This window comes from Orcinus orca, chromosome 12 (assembly GCF_937001465.1).
Source record: "Orcinus orca chromosome 12, mOrcOrc1.1, whole genome shotgun sequence".
Taxonomy (NCBI): Eukaryota; Metazoa; Chordata; class Mammalia; order Artiodactyla; family Delphinidae; genus Orcinus; species Orcinus orca.
Genome location: NC_064570.1, coordinates 73,096,290 through 73,114,442, shown reverse-complemented (window position 1 = coordinate 73,114,442; position 18,153 = coordinate 73,096,290). Strand labels below are relative to the sequence as shown.

The 18,153-nt window shown below is 37.1% G+C and overlaps 1 long non-coding RNA gene across 1 annotated transcript; it reads right to left on the bottom strand.

Annotated features, from left to right (window-relative positions):
* Positions 1–4,789: 4,789 nt before the first annotated feature.
* Positions 4,790–8,172, bottom strand: LOC117201428 (uncharacterized). Its single transcript, XR_004483443.2, has 3 exons — positions 7,206–8,172; positions 6,017–6,092; positions 4,790–5,898 (listed from the first exon to the last, which is right to left on the bottom strand). It is a non-coding gene; the product is annotated as an uncharacterized LOC117201428 (long non-coding RNA).
* Positions 8,173–18,153: the final 9,981 nt, after the last annotated feature.

The window sequence follows — 18,153 nt, the reverse complement described above, 5'->3', positions numbered from 1 at the left end:
TGAACCTGGCTAACTTCCAAGCTCTGCTTTTTGTCCTGAACCTAAATGCGAATACTAACTTTTCTCAACAGATGTCAGACTAATAAGGCCTTCTTCTTAACAGGAAGCATTAGGCAATGAAATAAAGTGTCAGTGCAGACTTTGAAGAGGTCTTATTCAGGGACATCAAGACTAGTGGGCATTAAGTCCCCAAGGCAAGGATGTTCCTGCTATTATGGGATATCTTAAGAGGGCCCTTATTGGAGCAGAGACTATTGAGCTTTGACATGGGACATTCCTTTCTTTCCACAGGAAACAGATGGGATTAATGATCTATGACCATTATTCTTAAGCAAGGCATGTCCCTTCACAGAAAATATAATTATACAGATTGCAACAAAGGTAGAATCATGCAATGTACACCAAGTTCCTGAATCCCTTCTTTGTCCAGAAATAATGCTTTAGCTATTTTACTCTATGTTTTACGGTGTAAAGAAAAACTTGCCTATGACGTCCCAACGAGTAGGAAAGTTATGATTATAGGTCACTATTGAAACTGCTTCAAATACAATTAGGAAAATTATAAAAGTGTGTCACCAAGGATCCCCAGTTTGTGCATCCAGTGAGGCTATGGTAGGCACGAAACCATTTTCTTGCCTCTGAAACAAGAAGTTGTGCTCAAGAAGTTTGACTGTGGATAGCAGGATTTCCAGGTTCTCAATGGTCAGGTGAATTACAGCAGCTCCTGGAAACAACACAGGTGAGTGTTAAAGATTAATTAACAAAGACTGATATCACTTGAAGTTTAAAATGGAAGTGATGACCATTGTACTTAGGTTTTATCCTTGCTTCTAGTAACCTCTCTTTGCCTATGTTCTACCTACAGTGAGGCAAGGAATGCAATCAATCAATGCTTTTTTTTTGGATAAAGAGTTACATATTTTATAGAAAAAAGTGGGGAAAAAAAGACTTTTTCTCTAAATTTTTGTGTAACCACATTTGGGGAAGAAATAAACATCTTTATCCATTCATTCTTTTTTCAACACATTTATAAGCAAGGCACCATCCTTTACCTGATGACAACCCTCAGAACAGTAGGTATAAAGACTATAGAAATAAGTAATGCAAATAGGGAGTGGTCACAAAATCCATCATCTGATGGCAGATGCCAATTTTTTTATTCTCTTCTCTATGAAAAAATATAATCAAAGATATCTTAAATTTTTATTTAATCCCAGTAGAGAAAAAAAAATCTGATTTTGAATAAAGATCCCAATGAGCTTAACTGAATTGTCTATTTAATAAAGAAACAAAAAACACAATCCATTGGGTGAAATGGAATGCAGCATAACTGATACACCAGTTTAAGTAAGAATTCACCAGTAAGAGTTATAAAAGAAGAGAAGAGGAAAGTTCTAATATATATGTATATATATATTTTTTATTATATATATATCTCTTTTCCTAAATAGTTTAGGAAGTTTTGGACCTTCATTTTTTTCTGCATGGGATATGCAGTCTCATCCTTGACTTACAGGAAAAGACATTAAGAAAAAGGAAGCCATTTCACTTCCTTTTGAGACTTCAGACCTTCCCTAGGACATTGTGTTCAGGCTCATGTTTTATTTGTACAGAAGGCTAAATGCTATGTGGTCATGGAAACTTTGGGGGTTATTTCTCATGCATCAGAATACTAACCTATAGAGATAACAGACTTAGAAGTGAACAGAGTAGAAAAAATTCTGTTGGTTATGTCTTTCAAAGTCTACTAGAGATGTTTCATGGAATGCTGGGCCCAGAGGAGGCTTAGTTTAAAAGTGACAAATCAATGTAGTAGCTGAAAACAATGGAGTCCTTTCATTTATAACTTTTTGTCACACAAAAAAACTCTGCATGTATTCTTTAAAATTTGTAAATGCCTCCAAAACATTACAATATTTCTTTCTGATACACTTTTTCATAGTTCACATCTTTTTCTAAAAGTTAAATATACATATATATGAATAAGACTGTTGGTAAAAATATTTTCCCAAAGCAGACAGAACAGTAATGCAATTGTAATATGGGACACACAGAGAGCCAGGGAGAAAAGCCTTAGATCCTGGAATCCCAAATGAAACCAAGCAAAAGTTATGGCCACACTCATTCCCAACTGGAAACACTATTATTAATGGGGAGGAGAGTGAATATAAATATAGCACAGACATCATTCAGTATTTAGGGTCCCCAAAATGACAGAAAGTATTTTAATTATAAACTCAGTATACATCGCTTACATTCATTAAAGAAGCCAAATTGCAATGTTATTTTTACTTTATGAATTTTCCTTTTGGTATTCAAACCCAGAGAAGGCATCGTATTTCCACTTTGACTGCAAATTCAGTAGTGCTGAAGGATACTTAATAGGTGCTGTGGTGTTTTCGGGGTAAATTCAAAGAAAGTTAAAGTCTTGGGTGAGTCACAAAACAAACATCTTCAAGTACAATGGAAAATGCTTTACATATGGTGTACATTTTTCCTATTAAGAGGAACGATATCTTAAGGAACACAGAAAATAAATAGATATAATGTTGATTCATCTGTGTCTATAAAGCAATAATTCATCCATCCAACATTTTTTTTTGGCCACACTGTGCAGCTTGAGGGATCTCAGTTCCCTGACCAGGGATTGAACCTGGGCCATGGCAGTGAAAGCCTGGAATCCTTACCACTAGGCAATCAGGGAACTCTTGTTTGTCCAACATTTAACATAATGTGTAGTCCTCTAAGCAACAGGTGTATAGTAAATTGGGCTATAAAGTTATGATAAGAATTAGGTCCAATTTGGAGAATACATGTTTTGCAACAGTCGCATTCTTTTCTAATTCTCAAAATAAATAAGTAATTAATAAGTAATAAGTAATTTTTAAAAAGTAATCTTTTTTAAAAGATTTTAAATCAAAACTTCTCATCGTTGCATTTAAAGCTTAACCAGATCCACAGACTATATTGTATCTCAATGGAATGAAAGAATACTGACCACCAAAAAATACTGCAGTTGCTTCCAGTGGTACAAGTTTTCTTCTTTTATCTATTTCTCAAAAACACTCTTGTTGAACTGAGAAGCAGCAAGACAAAGAGAAACACTGGAAAGAGTCAGAAATCTCAGGTCCCTCTACTAACAACTGATGTGATTTCAGGCAGGTCACTCACTTCACCTTACAACCTCAGGAAATGATGATGTTAGCATTTATCTCCAAAGCCTCTTGCAGTGCTAGTGTTTAATGATCATATTATCTCTTGGATGTTTCATCTTTATCATAATAACAATATTAACAGCAACAATATCAGTAATAGCAACAATATCAATAATAACAATAGTAAGGTGAGAGAGGCATTGGGGAATAGCTGGGAGAACAAAACAATGGGAGTCAGGCAATGTACATTCTAATTACTTCTTTGTCGGTAGATTGTGAGATAACCTAGAAATAACCTTAGCTTATTTTTCTTTTTACTTTCTTTTTTTTTGGATCTGGAGGACAAGAATGATTCTTTTCCAATGAAATTCTACATAACTCTAGGATTTCACGTAGGTGCTTCATGCAAACACACACACACACCCCCCTGCATATATAATGGTTGAAAAGAACAATAAAGCAACATGGCTGCCTCATTATGTATTTCTTTCTAATTATAATATGCTGGAGCCCATCAACCCATTGATTAGTGCTGTTACATTACTTTGTTTTATATATATTGACCCCCAAAGAAAACACATCCTGGCATTTCTATTTAATGGGAGAATATCCTGAGATTTTTGGAATTTGGCTTTAAATATATGTTCCAACAAATACTTTTATGAGCCATGTGGAAATGAATTGTTTGATTTCAAATATTCATTTTATCAAAACTGGCTCTTTGTTTTTACTGACTTCACAAAAATTACAGAAATTGAACTAGTAAAAAAAAAGTGATACTAATAATATTGCTCTTTTTGTTTTATATATTAAAATTCCATGGAAAATTTCATGTGACTTAAGGATTCATATTTTTTAAGCTTGAATATCTTGAATAAATTATTCTGTAAGTTCCCTTCAATCTCGAATAATTTTAGACAATTGACCAGAGAAAATATCTAAAAGTTATCTTAGACACAGAAAAAGCAATGTTTGTATTACCTATCAAAGTTTCTTCTAAGGCATCTTTGAACGTAGACAAATGTCATTCTAATCCTGGGAAAGTCCTGACAAGAATCCAAAGTCTTTATTGACAAAGAATACTTTTTAGTCCATAATGCAAATTCTGTTCATTCTAAATTGAGCTAGAAAAAGTGGAAGCAGGGAAGAGGTGAATGGAAATCAGCATTTCCTTGGGGAAGAAACATGACCATCAAGCCAAGGATATCAGTGGGACCAATTCCTTTACGGGAGCAAGGGGTGATAAATACCTTCCTATGCTGCTGTTTCACTGGGACAAAATGGCATGACTGCTGCTTCCTTTAGCTCAATAAAATCACCAAGTTCATTTGTCTGAGGTCTTGTACACTTTGTACTTGGTCATAATATATTAATAACTTTGTACTACCTCTATCTAGTAAGTAGACAAATTCTCACAAAATGGGAGACAAGTTTTAAGGTAGAATGGAAACAGAAGAGAAGGGATGGACAATAAAATTATTTTTTCTCTTTTTTAGAGAAATTGGGGAATAAAGTAAGAACAGTGTAAATGATAAGCTACCAGATCAACATTTAATTCTCCATTGGATGGGTCTAATCCTAGGAATTTGTAAATGAAAACACTTGTTTGCCTGGCCTTTCTTAAACCAGACAGTTTCTTCATTTGTTGTTTCATTATTGCTAAGAGGTTGCCTTGCAAAGCCATTCGGGGTCCATCTCTGACTTTTGGGATGCCACCTCCTTTTTCAAAGCTCAAGTACCTCCTCACTTGTTAAGGTTCTTTCGATCCTCCCAGTGGTCTCATTTCTATCTCTTTTACAAAACCAATCAAAGCTCTAGTAGTGATAGTAACAGGTCTTTCATGTTTTATAACATTATTATTTTAGGACAAAATAGAGGAGCTTTTTCAAAGAAGCTAACTATTTTCTCATAAAAGATGAGAAACGATGACATATGGAGTGGAAACAAAAGAGCTAAAATAGCAATTATATATTCCAAAGGAAGGAATATTACAGACAGAAGGAAAGAAACCAAGGAATAATCGGATAAGCAAAATAAAGAAAGTTAAGATTCAAATAATTTGCAAAATGACTCCCATTTCTGAAACAGTACATGGTTAGGAGTATTTCAGCAGGTCTTTCCCAAGGAGTGGACAGTGTGCGCTCTTATGGAAAAGTAGTGACTGCAGCTGGCGAGGAGTCTCCCTGTGACTACAGCTACCAGCATGCCCACTGCAGGGCACTGTGCATGGCTCTCCTCTAAGCAGCCTGAGAACTCCTCCAGTGCAGTTGATACTATAGGAATCCTATGCAATAAGGGAAAAGAAGAAATGAATGAATGAGGCAATGGTGAACATGCTCATTATTCTCAGTATCTCACTTTAGAAAGAGTTCGTAGAACTTCCCATGCTCATGTTGAGTTGTTTAATGAAATACCTTATTTCAAAAAGTTGTTTGTTACGTTGTGTCCAATCCAAGACATACCTTCACATCTGCTACCCTGTAAATAGCTTTAGAAGAAGTTGTTTTTCTGATTTCCCTGGGATTAAGGCCTGGGGATGGTTTCTGTCTCCAATCTGTTCCGTTAATATGAAACTGCAGTCGATCACTACAAATTCACGTCTCTCTGAGAGCAGGCAGAGGCAAAATAAACCCGATGGACTTCAGGCTGCTTTTATTCAGTCCATTTTGTTTGGTTCTTAGTATCCAGATTACCTGGAGTGACATGATTCAGGCTGAAGTTCTCGTGTGATTTTCTTCTCAGACTTGAAAGCCAGAAGCATAGCAACATGAAGCAAATAGTGGTTACTGACCATGATTCCATCGACAGCCTTCTCACTTACATGCAAATGAAAAAAAAAAAAAAGAAAGGAGGCAACTCACCTTTGTGATCTTGCACTATTAAATGTAGCTATTCCAGGAAAGGTTGAGAGGAGGTGAGTAAACACCTCATCAAAATCTGTAGATGCAATCAGTGCAGAACGGCTTTGTCAAATGTTATGTGATCACTTCCCTCTCAATATCTTCTACTTGCTAAGCTCGCTCGTAGCGTTTAGAGCGGTAAGTGGCTTGAATAGCAATGCATCCCCTTGTCGTGGTAAGGCTGGCAGTGCAATGGCAAGGATAATGGTCTGCCATTCCAGCTTATAGATGCTGTTAACCCCTAAGCAAATCATTCAGTCCGTCCTGCTGTGAGTTATTACATAGAAGTTTGACACTCAACCCCTAAGCAAACTCTGTAACTATATCCTACTGTTATTTTTTACTGAAGTTCAGAATTCAACACTATGCTACCCTTTTTTTCTGTTTTCCCCTGACGATTTCTCAGTGTCTAATAATTTCTTTTACCCATAGTAGTCCACAAAGCGTATTTCAAATACTTAAATGTTCATGTCCCCTGCAATGTGTGCACATGCGCGCGCACACACACACACACACACACACACACACAAACTCATACACATTGACATTTGCTGTAGCCCCTTGCCCTATTGACTGCTTCTCAGTTCCAAGAGATACACCTGAAACATATAAAGAACAAGGTTGTCACTTTTGCCTAAACCAGTAGTTTGCAATGTGAGGTCTGTGGACTATGTGCCTTGGCTTCGCCTGGCGTGCTTATAAAAAGGTAGATTCCCTAAGCCAGAGCCTTCAACTTCACCGAATTGAAATTGCTGGAGGTGGTGCTAAGGAATCTGCAGTTTTTGATAAGTCAATTTCTTTGGGTGATTCTTCCATGAATTACATTTTGAGAGACACTGAAAAATGTAAACAAAAAATCTTCATTCTCTGTTTCCTCTCATGTCTCTTTATGAAACTAACCAAGGTTGCACGCACGGGGCAGCATCAAATTTCACACTCTCCTACTGCCTGAAGTCTGGCCCACAGATGTCTCCAGCAGTACTCACTAAGCCCTGACACACCATCTTGCTGCTAGCTACTAAAGGTGCACTTTTACTTGACTCCATGGCCAGGGGCCACTGGGAGTGAAAGCCATTCCCTTGCGTAGTAAAGATAAGTGATCTCCACCACCCCCCATAGTCACTGGAAGAATAGACCATAGGTGTCTCACAAGCTTCATCACCAGGTGTTCATTCCATCATCCCACTTCACTCAGGCCATCAGCTTGCAGCTTGTATGACTCTTGTAAAGAGAGGCAGAGGTTGGAGGCTGGGAAGTCCTGGTAAGTAACAGAGAGAGTCCACAGCATCCCTTGGGTCAACATGTTACCCTTTTCATTAAAAGTCATGATTCTCCTCTCGTTTAATTACCTATCATTGAGATTATCGCTCATGCTTTCACTAAACTCAATAAAAGGAAAGATAAACTCACACGCTCTAGTGGGTGGGGAGAAAATTACTAAAATAATAAGATGAATTGAGCAGAGGTTAAGAGAGAAAGCCCATGGTTTTTAATAGAAACCACTTACGGCTTAAAGGATTCATTATGTTACCTGTTTAGTCAATTTTAGAACATTATAGTTGAAAGAGTCTCCTAGGTAATTAAATGAATTTCTTCACTGACTTCTACCCCTCTCTTTGAAGATCTCAGGATTCATGAAGCTCATATTAAAAAGTACCACATTCCAATACTTTAATTATTTTGCCAGAAAGTTCTTCCTTCGGTTGAACCAAATTCTTCCACTTTCTAATTTCCACAGAGGGTTCTTGATCTGCTCTCGGGTGCCCCATTATCAATCCCAATCCTAGACCTGTAGGATAAGCCCTTTATATAATGAAGACAATGCTCATGACCACATCCTTGAACACAGCAATCATTCCTTCCCCGGGGACATTTTCAAGTTCCCTGGATCTTCACTGCGTTTGCCTGTGGAGAAATGCATGTTTACCCATGTCTCTTCGAATGTAGTCCTCTGAACTGAACAGGATACCCTAGGTGTGGCTGGACAGGTAGTTTATCGTATAATTTGTACTGGACGCTATGTTTTTATAGTACAACTTAAAACTTCATTATTTATTTATTTATTTATTTTTGCAATTACACAATAATATATTCACATAGAACTTAGAATCAGCTAAAACTTTTAAGTCTCTTCTTCACTACATGCCACCTCCATGCTGGTATTTAGCCAAACCTCCCAGATTTGATACTCGTTTCTATTTTTCAATGTTTAATGCAGAACCAAATGCATTTTCTGATAAAATCTTATCTTTTTTTCTTGAATAATTCATTTCACAGAATGAACACAGATTATTTGTTCCGTATTTAAACTCTTCTTCCATGTCATCCTCAAATGTAATAGACTTGTTCCTTTGGAGGAATATATTATGTAAAGTAATGTTATTGGCAAATTTCTAAATTTTAAAAATATTTTCAAGACCTATTTATTACTAAAAAATAAATAGACCAAGGTGTTATTTATCAAATCATCTGTACATGTTCATATATATATGAACCATAGAATGTTTATGCTATGTATAAGGACAAGTAGAAATTACATATTATATATGTTATATATTAATATATTATTATTAATATAATTATATATTATTTTATATATAATATATATAGGTATTTATATATAATATATAAATAATATATACACATTACATACATATATATGTAATGTATATATATTACATATATATTACATATATATTACATATATATACATTACATATATTACATATAATTACATATATTATACAATTACATATTATATATAATTATATATAATATATTATTTTACATGTTATATATATAAAATTTATATGGTATATATATATATTCAATTAGCTATATCTGTCATATCTAGAGAGGAAGTTTATAGAATCCAATTTAAATCTATCACAATTAAATACTTATGAATGCCTGTAGTTAATCTACTTAACAAATACTTATTCAGCACCTAACACAGTGACAGGCATAGGTGTTGAGCACATACTGGTGATTAAATAGTCTTGGTATCTGGTCTCATGGAGCACATAAGTTACAATCTAGTGGTGAAGACAGAAAATCAGTGTATATGCAAACAAATATACGTATAATTACAATGTGTGATAAATGTAATAATGGAAAGGAACAGATAGAAAAAAGCAGGATGGATGACCTATTTAAGTAGGGTGGTCTCTACAACTTTTTAAACCAACTCCGTACCAAGTATTCATTACCAATAAAAAAAATGAACTCCATTTCTGTCATAGTTTATAAAGGCTATTTGGAACTATGTATCTATTCAAAGGTTTTTGTGGCGATTTGAGTAAGCTTTAAAACACCACTATTATACAGTTTTGAGCCACACAATGTATTTGGTTTGAAAAATGGGGAAAAAATGATGGTTGAAATTATTCTACTGCCTTAAGTTGGATTCTGAATTTTCAGTTTTTGTGTGGAATTCTTAGGAACAAACCTATAATTGTAATCCTTTTTGGTTTGTCAAAAATGTAGAGCTATTGCCAAATGATATCCATTTAGGAAATGCATTACAAAGTCTTGAAAAGAGAGCTGTGCAACTATGTGTTCAGAGTTACATCCTTTGATAGTATTAGGTTTGCTAGGAATTTCCAGGCTGTAAGCAATAGCAGTTTTCTGAAACTTTGTAAAGCCATCATTTGGCTGTCTCATGTAGAGCTTGCTCCCAGTAAAATAAGATGAAAGAAATAGTATTAAGTAATTTCATCTATTTTCATTAATGAAAATAGATGCATTGTGTCCGTTCTTATTGTGTCTGTTACTGTGGAGGAGCAAATCCCTTGCTCTGAGTTTAATTTCACCTGATCAATAGCAGTGAACCAAGGGTCACGCCATAAAGATGAACCATAAAATCACCTTTACACGTCAGTTCTGTTTTATTCCTCTTCAACATATCCCCTAAACCAAACTCTGATTTCAATCTGTTACTCATCCTCTAGAAATTATTAGTTTGATTTCCAATGGAATTTGTTATTGATTTTTTTATAATTACTATAATTCTTCTTATTCACAATTTGTGTTGAATAATAGATTTTCATGTAAATCTAACTTTAAACAAAAACCTAAAACTAGGAAATGTCATTTTAAGTGGTAAGTTAATCCATCTCCAATTAAGAAACCAAAGCGTATGGGCTATTACGCTTCACTGGTTCTATTTATGGTTTCAATATTAACACTGTGTTCTCCAGACTTTCTAAAATGTGTTCAAGATAATGGCATAAGTCCATTTTGTAACTCCCCTTTTATTAAAAAAAAATAGGAACAACCAAAAAGTCTGTAGTTTTCTTGTATTGAACTGCATGAAGATCAAGGCTAGGCTTCCCTGGTGGCGCAGTGGTTAAGAATCCGCCTGTCAATGCAGGGGACACGGGTTCGAGCACTGGTCCGGGAAGATCCCGCATGCCGTGGAGCAACTGGGCCCGTGATCCACAACTACTGAGCCTGTGCTGTAGAACCCGTAAGCCACAGCTACTGAAGCCCATGCACCTAAAGCCTGTGCTCCGCAATAAGAGAAGCTACCGCAATGAGAAGCCCGCGCACCGCAGCGAAGAGTGGGCCCCCGTTCACGGCACCTAGAGAAAGCCTGCGTGCAGCAACGAAGACCCAACGCAGCCAAAAATAGAATAAATTAATTAAAAAAAAAGATCAAGGCTATGACTATGAGAGTTTGTATAATGAATGACCTCTACATCAATCCATTTTCTAAATAAAATATTGGAATGTGTATATTGGTAGACTTTTAAATACTTGAAGAATGCTGAAAAGAATTCCTGGTGTTTGTGGACCACCCTTTTAGGAAAACTGAGTCTGTTCCCAACAGCTGGTTATCAGAACACGTCACACCTCAATCATTTTGGCAAGAAGAAATCTCCTCACATTTTGATTACATTTAATAGGATTTATTCTTGCAATGTCCTAAAGAAAGCAAGTATTGCCAGAATAGCGTCCCAGCTTCTCCAGAGGAATACATTTCAAGAAATATAATCAAGGTGTCATAAAAATTTATTTTCTTCTTCATTTTTCTTTTCAACGTTCATTTTCTTCCTTAGAATCATGAGTTCATAATGACCAGAGGTCATGCTAATCGTTAGAAATACAAAAGAAAAACAGATGTCTCTGAATCCAACTGTAGCACTTTATCTGTCTTTGTCTTAGCCACCTTCTTTCTCTGTCTTTTCACCTATTACCCACTGGCCTTTTTTTTTTTTTTTCTTTTTCTGATATGATGTGATCTTCATGGGGTTAGGTCCCTGAGTAAACTTTGGTGTTAAGGTAGACGTTTCTACAACAAGGGCAAAATCACTAACAATAGTGTAGTTATTGGGGGTGGGGAGCAATTTTCCAGTCTTCTAATATTTCCTTTCACGTGAAGGGACTTCCAGTAGAGGAGAAGGAACTTAACCGAAGCTGTACCTTTAGACAAAGAAACAGCACTTGGAGGCTTTCTGTGCTTTCTCCTGGAAGCCAGCCTGCCAGTAGAGAGCTGGGATCCTCCGAGATGTGTGGTCTGCCAGCTGGACACCATGCGTCATCAGGGGCAGGGTGGATGGTAAGAACCTAATGCTATCAGGAGCTAAGTCACATTCTCTCATGTCACCTTTATCAGGATGAAGTTAATTTTTGGCCTCATGTATCAATTGGTGGAAAAGCTGTGTGGGCCGAAAGCAGTGGAATTTATTGAGCTTCCTCAAATTCAATATTTTTTTCCCTCGTGCGTTTCTCCCTGACCTTCAACCCTACCTCACCCCATCCCTCTTCAGGAGTTGAGAACTAGGGGTCTGAAAACTAGCTTCATTTGCATTTGGGGAATACCCAATTAAAAATGCAGTCTTTCAAAGTGAGATTATGTTACAATTCAGTACCAAATTCTCATCCGCTGCCCTTCCCCCCCCCCAAGATTCATAAGTATCCCAATTACTCTTTTTCAGGCATAAAATCAGTCGAACTCTAGCCAGCCATGGTATCTCATGACAGAAAAATATGGTACAAAAGATTACTATTGATTGACACACTTACTAAATATTTACTTCACAGCATTGGCCCAGCTAGCATACATTTAGGTGACCTTCTGAGCTCTGGAGTTCTACCAGTTGTAGTTTTCTACTGAAATAGCAAGACACACATGCAAGCAAGTTAATCTTTATTCTTTTTTGTGCTGTTTCTTTTCTGTTTCCTATTCTATTGAAACAACGTCCTACTCCAGAATTAGTACCCAGAATCTATTAACACAAATATTAGATCAAATAGACCACAACCAAAATTGGGAGTGTGAGGCAGAATCATCGCTTTATAGTCACTAACCTATGGAAACTGGAAGAAATGAGAGAGGTTGATTACAGGTACAGTACTGATAGGTCTGCTTATTGATAAGCAAAGCTCTTTCCTCACTGTCATGAAAGCGTAACAATGACTCTCTAGTCAAGAGGGTAGAACTACAATGGAGTTGACAAGAGAAGTAAGAGAAAATTCCATCCCTCTGGGTTAGGGAGATTATGGGAGAAGCTAAAAGGGAAAAGAGAGTCAGGGATGAGATATTTCTTACTGGATCACCTAATTACGCCTCCAGTAGCTATGTTTAGAGGAGCACAGTAGGGGTGGGGGAGAGTGGGAAGGAGGATGTTGATCTGCTGTGAATGTGTGACACAGGCAGGAGATGGCCTCATGAGCTGCCTCTTCACCAGCTAGAGTTCAGGCAGGAGGAAGAATATTAAAGCACACTCAGAGATACGGTTAGGTAGGTACTTGTAAAATCTGAACTAACCTTCCTAGGCTCTCTTCAATTCCCTTGTGGCATGCATGGGATACCGAAATTCTCTCTGTTTCCTACATAGATATACCATGTCACAAGTTGTATTTTGTATTTATTTGTTGTTATTTATCTATCATGTGTTGGTTTGATTTTTATTGACCTGCTAGCTCAGGGTCACAGAATTTCAACCCAAACGGGCAAATCTGGGCTTGGTGATGGTTCAACATCTCCCTTCTCATCACCTCACTCTCTCTACCAACCAGATGTTTATCCTTATCTCAGCAATACTGAAGAGGAAGGGGTGTCCAATCTAGAGTCCTCCTGGGTCACTCTCTGGTGATTTCTGCACTCAGAGCCAACTCTTTCTGGGCAGGGATCCTTCCGTTTTCTCGAAAGAACACATGCCCTCATCTGCCTTGAGATTGTTAGTCAGAGGCATAATGAGAAATGGCGTTCAGAGCCAGTAGCCCCTTGAATTCACTAGGATGTATACAAGCACCTGTAGTTCATCAGCTACCCTCTCAAACCTGACAACTCAGTGAACGCCCCAGGAGGGCAGGAGTCACATCACTTTACATCTGGACGTTAGGGACCTAGGAGAAACCCTTGCCAGCAACAGCCCTGGGAGGGATGTACAAACTGAAGTTTACCAAGAAGAGAATGAGAGCTCCTTGGCTTCCTAGAGGCAAAGGCCACGCTCCCAAGCACTCAAAAATGCTACATCTCCCTTTGTAGTGCTATTTCTTGACAAGGTTCTTTTTTTTTTTTTATTTAAATCTTTATTAGAGTATAATTGCTTTACAATGGTGTGTTAGTTTCTACTGTATAACAAAGTGAATCATCTATACATATACATATATCCCCATATCTCCTCCCTCTTGCATCTCCCTCCATCCTCCCTATCCCACCCCTCCAGGCGGTCACAAAGCACTGAGCTGATCTCCCTGTGCTATGCAGCTGCTTCCCACTAGCTATCTATTTTACATTTGGTAGTGTATATATGTCCATGCCCCTCTCTCACTTCATTCTTTAACATGTATAAATAAATGCCACCGTCCTCACAGCACTTGGTGAGCAAGTACTTTGAAAATTCATTGTGAAACCTCACTTTAAGCTCTTTAATAAATTCTTCCCTGTTCTGAGTAAAATCTACAGAGAGTTAAAAATAAAAAAATAAAACAAAAAAAAAACTGAGGAATTTCAAAATTTTACATACTGTTAAGAAAGGATTTGGATGATTTAAAATACTAGTTTCCACATGATGAGTGTTTCAGTGGGGGCAGGTGGAAGTTTTTGTAAAACCTTGACGATTCCAACAGTTTCCTGGCTGGTTTCCCCACGTGTCCTCCTCCTGACTGTTTTCGACTAGCCGGAGTGTAATTTTTAAAAATATATCTCAGATTAAGTGATTTTCCTACTCAGAACCTCGCCATAGTTTCCCATCACACAACAAATTCATCTCCTACAACATTCCTTCTTACTCACTCTGTTCCAGTTGCATTTGCTGTGCCTTTGACACAAACAAAGCAGACTCCCCTGGGGCATTTGCACCTGTCATTCTCTCTGCCTGGTATTCTCTTCCTCCAGATATGGACATGATTACCCCATCACTTTTTTAGGGTATTTGCCAAAAATCAACTTCTTGAAGAGGGAGACTGACCAATGGCCTTATAAGAACACCCTATAGTCATTCTATCTTCATTCTATCTTCTATTTTGCTTTATTTCTTTCAAACCACTGTCTGATATTACATTACTTATATGTTTAGTTGCTGTCTCCCTAAAATAGAATAACTGTTCCGTAAGATCAAGGAATGTATTTGGTTTTCAGGGTATAGAATAATGCAGTATTAGCCACTCAAAAAATATTTATTGATTAAGTGAATTTTATTTTAGATATTGTTATAAATAAAATCAGTATGTTTATGTGATGTGATCTTGTTTGTTACTTGGTTTTTACATTTTCAGGCAGGTGTGTAATTGGTAGACATAAAACCATAACATCTGCACCTCATCACATTAATTTTGTGTGTCATAAGTGGCAAGCCCCCTTGCTGACTGTTTTCCAAAATTCAAACCATGCTGGTCTTTTTGATGCGATCAATAAAGAACTGAAAAAGGATATTTACATAGATTGTCCATGAAGAGATAATCTAATTATGTCATTTGTTATAAAAACCATGAATTGAAGCCTGCATTTAGTACTTACTGGTAAAATCCAAACCAGAGAGTACTTGGAAAGAATCATTCCTCTTGGACTTTAACATAAATCATTTAATATCTTTTGGTGGAAGAGTTCCTTCCTTTTTTTTTTGTTTGTTTTGCTTTTTGCGGTACGCGGGCCTCTCACTGTTGTGGCCTCTCCCGCTGCGGAGCACAGGCTCCGGATGCGCAGGCTCAGCGGCCATGGCTCAGAGGCCCAGCAGCTCCACGGCATGTGGGATCTTCCCGGACCTGGGCACGAACCCGTGTCCCCTGCATCGGCAGGCGGACTCCCAACCACTGCGCCACCAGGGAAGCCCAGAAGAGTTCTTTGCTCAATTAATGTAAACAAAATATATTTTCCCAAAAACATGATAGTGTATATAGAGCAAAGACTTTGGAGATAGTCTGATATTGTATTAGGGCACCCATCCCAGCATTTATGGGTTGCATGTTTCCATTTTCAACTTCAGTCTGTTTTTCATCTCTCCGATGGGGGTTTAAATACCTACATTACAGTGTAGGTGGGAGGAGTTATTGTTTTAATAATCTATAAAGGACCTAGCCTAGTACCTGACACATGGCTAAACAATTTCCTTTCCCTTCCTTTTCATATCCCTCACTTCTATCAGTGGTTAAACCGAAATCTGGTTGAGAAAGTAAGGCCAGACTCACCCAGATTCTTTTCAAAGAATCTAGAAAAGTTACTGCATTTGTTTGAAGGATATGAGAGGCGTGTATTCCTCAATCGGTCGAATCATCTGTTCTCCTATGTATATGTTTGTAGAGTGAGAAAATTGGCAGGTCGACATCAATTGTTTTTTCCTCCTCCATCCTTGCAAATGCAGCATTTTCTGTTGCTTTAGAGTTATCTGCTGATGTTACAGTAAGAGTTGATATATTGGACACATTTGACCATGGCCAGCCAAATCTAATTCTGATGAATTTATCCTGGCTAGTCCCTCATCTCTGTTTACTTCTTAGAACTTGAATTCCAAGCACATGCTATTCCATTGCATGCCTCCAAGAGATTCAAGGGATTATATTTAATTACAGACAACATAAATTATCAGTGCTGTTGTGGTTGTCTTAATCTGTTGAAGTTTTGTGAGATATCTTGGATCAATTGCTTTGAATATGGATTTGGATATATCCAAACTTGACCTTAGTTAATAAAAATGAAGTCTGTTAAGTATTAATCAGTTATCTTCCTTGTTCTACAAAAACAATATCTGCTAGTAGAGCATTAAAATTGAACTAGGATAGTTTGATGTACATCAACAAAAAATGCTATAACATTTCCCCTGGCTTGTATCTATTGGACTACATTACTTTAACCTAGAGACACACAAAAAAAATGAGTTTGATAGATATTTTTGATGAGAAAGGGGATATTCCTATAGGAATTTCCAAGCATGGTTTAAAATGGCTCTAAAATCTATTCTAAAATTTAGCTGATGTTTCTTATAGGCTCTTTCAGGGCCACAAGATTGCTCCACTCCAAACAGCAATCACAATAATACTGGATTCACGACACTTGATACAGGACTTGATTTTTCTAAATTATCAATATTTTGAAATAAAAATGCAAATATAATTGCTGCTTTCAAATTGAGTATAATTTTAAACATCTTAAATCACATCACGAGTTTTTTTAAAAAAAATTTCATAGCTAGTCAACAATCTATACTTTAGTGACACATCTAAACTGAAACAATTCTTCCAACTATTAAGTCATAAAATCACAAGAGAGAAGTACACTATTAAATTGGTCTCCGGGGAAAATGATATTGAAGTTATTACTAAATATAATCAGTGTCTTTACTGACCCTTCATGTAGAAGGTGCTAATATGATCTTAAAATTTTTAATTTAACTTAATTTATTTTTTATACAGCAGGTTCCTATTAGTTATCCATTTTATACATATTAGTGTATATATGTCAATTCCAAACTCCCAATTCATACCACCACCAACAACCCCCTGCTCGCTTTTCCACCTTGGTGTCCATACTTTTGTTCTCTACATCTGTGTCTCTATTTCTGCCTTGCAAACCGGTTCATCTGTACCATTTTTCTAGATTCCATATACATGCGTTAATATACGATATTTGTTTTTCTCTTTCTGACTTACTTCACTCTGTATGACAATCTCTAGGTCCATCCATGTCTCTACAAATGACCCCATTTCATTTCTTTTTATGGCTAATATCCCATTGTATATATGTACCACATCTTCTTTATCCATTCATCTGTTGTTGAGCATTTAGGTTGCTTCCATGACCTGGCTATGGTAAATAGAGCTGCAATGAACATTGGGGTGCATGTGTCTTTTTGAATTATGGTTTTCTCTGGGTATATGCCCAGTAGTGGGACTGCTGGGTCATATAGTAATACTATTTTTAGTTTTTTAAGGAACCTCTATACTGTTCTCCATAGTGGCTGTACCAATTTACATTCCTACCAACAGTGAAAGAGGGTTCCCTTTTCTCCACACCCTCTCCAGCATTTGTTGTTTGTAGATGTTCTGATGATGCCCATTCTAACCTGTGTGAGGTGATAGCTCACTGTAGTTTTGATTTGCATTTCTCTAATGATTAATGATGTTGAGCAGCTTTTCATGTGCTTCTTGGCCATCTGTATGTCTTCTTTGGAGAAATGTCTATTTAGGTCTTCTGCCCTTTTTTTTTTTTTTTGGTGGTACGCAGGCCTCTCACTGTTGTGGCCTCTCCCGTTGTGGAGCACAGGCTCTGGATGCGCAGGCTCAGTGGCCATGGCTCACGGGCCCAGCTGCTCTGCGGCATGTGGGATCTTCCCGGACCGGGGCACGAACCCGTGTACCCTGCATCGGCAGGCGGACTCTCAACCACTGCGCCACCAGGGAAGTCCCTGCCCATTTTTTGATTGGGTTGTTTGCTTCTTAATATTGAGCTGCATGGGCTGTTTATATATTTTGGAGCTTAATCCTTTGTCATTGATTCATTGGCAAACATTTCCTCCCATTCTTAGGGTTGTCTTTTTGTCTTGTTTATAGTTTACTTTGTTGTGAAAAAGTTTTAAATTTCATTAGGTCCCATTTGTTTATTTTTGTTTTTATTCCATTAATCTAGGAGGTGGGTCAAAAAAGATTTTGCTGTG